We start from the raw sequence: 1,821 nt of genomic DNA on the forward strand, positions 1-1,821 counted from the left end.
TCAGGTCCTTTCCGACCCTAGAAACTATGAAACTATGACCAGTCCTGACCTAGTGCCCCTCACTCCTGACCCACAGACCCCTCACTGTGTAGGGCAGGGAGGAAGAGGCCCCAAGCAGCCCCTTGCAGGCTGGACCTCTTCCAGCCTGCAAAGGAAAAGCCACAGTTTTCCACATTTTTCTCCTTTAAAGGAGAATCCATTTCTGAAGTGTGCTGATCCATTTTTAAACTTTGTTTGCAACTTTTCATATATTCTTACAACTGACAGGTTGAGAAACACTGATATACAAGGTGCAGACTGTGGCAGACTTTCTTAAAAGGTACTTGTGTATATCACATGTAACAAAAAACTTTCTACAGAAAACTCTGGAGCATCATGTCCATCTTCAATTTCTCAGAAACCATCTCTTAGTGAAAATAACAGTTTCTGTTTGAAGCCAGGGCTAAGAGACAGGAAAACCTTGTGCTTGATATGGCTATACCCAAGATAAATCATTTAAAAAGCCACGGGGCCTGATCTGTGCACTAAACTGTGGTAACAATGGTTATGGATTATGTCAAGGCTGCACCCAAAATACTTAAAGCGCCTTCGAACTAGCCCACTGGATTCATGTCGTGTCATGCAGTCAACTCCATGGATGTACCATGAGAAGCAGGAGGTGCAGCAGAGGGAAACAGCAATGGGCAGACATGCACCCAACAGCCCTACTGGCTGCATGTGCCCAGTAAATGGAGAAAATCACCGGTATCCGCTTCAAAATACTGCATGTCCCTGGGTTGTCCGCAACCCCAGCAGCATGAGCAAAGCTACCTAAACTCACCATAATGAAGTAACAGGAGTCCACTGCCCACCTAAATTCCCTCAGAAGCCCTGGCTAGAAATATGGGATTGATGACCCAAAAAAGAAGGGCCAAACATCACAGTCAAGAGGAGGAAAATAAACAGCCAGTGCTATGTAATATGTGAATGCATAGATCCATGAAAAAAAACCAAAGGGGAACATCTGTCTTTGTCCGTGTCACTCAGAGGACAGGGGGAGAGGCTGAAAAACAACATAAGATGAGACTAGTGTGATGAGCAGAAGGTGCTGGTCAAGCCCAGCTGGAAATGAAGAACACCGACGCTCCAGCACCCGTGGGCAGCCTGGACCTGCCACATCTCCTGGGAAAAAGGGCGAGGCTCCGGGGACTGCAAAAGAAATGCCACAACAAACACTGCTGAACTTAAGTTTATTGTACTAGATCTGCTGAGGAAACACAGGCAGGACCATCTGCTCAGCCCACATGCACAATCCATTTGCGAGTCACTCTGCCACAAATGAAGTCCCGTCATAAAACAACTCCCTGTAAATGAGCGGTAGCTGAGATTGCTGCCTGCTGTTCGTTGCTACCATGGCTTCCAGGACCTGCCATAGTTCAGGGTGTTACTGCCATCGTCACCTCCACAATCTCTTCAGGACACTGGTGTGCTCAGCTGCTCTCTGACTCCCACAAATCACATGGGACCCAGAGGTTTTTTTGGGAGGACTAACAGCATCCCATCACTACTCCCTTGATATCAGAGATAGACAGCAAAGAACAGGAGAGGTGAATTTTTCAGAAGCACCTTGTTAACATGCAAAGTCCTACTGGAAGTTAATGGAACTGATGCTCCTAAACCAGGTACACACCTTTGAAACAGAAGACGATAATATACCATATTCACCCAAAGCCTGATTTTAGTCTAACAAAATCAATGGAAAATCTTCTTACAGTCCTCACTGGGCATTGGACACCCACAAAACCTTACCTCGATCCTGGGCAAGCTGTTCGAGAAAATTAT

The sequence above is a fragment of the Gavialis gangeticus genome, unplaced genomic scaffold, assembly GCF_001723915.1.
Source record: "Gavialis gangeticus isolate Ggan-Ray unplaced genomic scaffold, GavGan_comp1, whole genome shotgun sequence".
NCBI lineage: Eukaryota > Metazoa > Chordata > Crocodylia > Gavialidae > Gavialis > Gavialis gangeticus.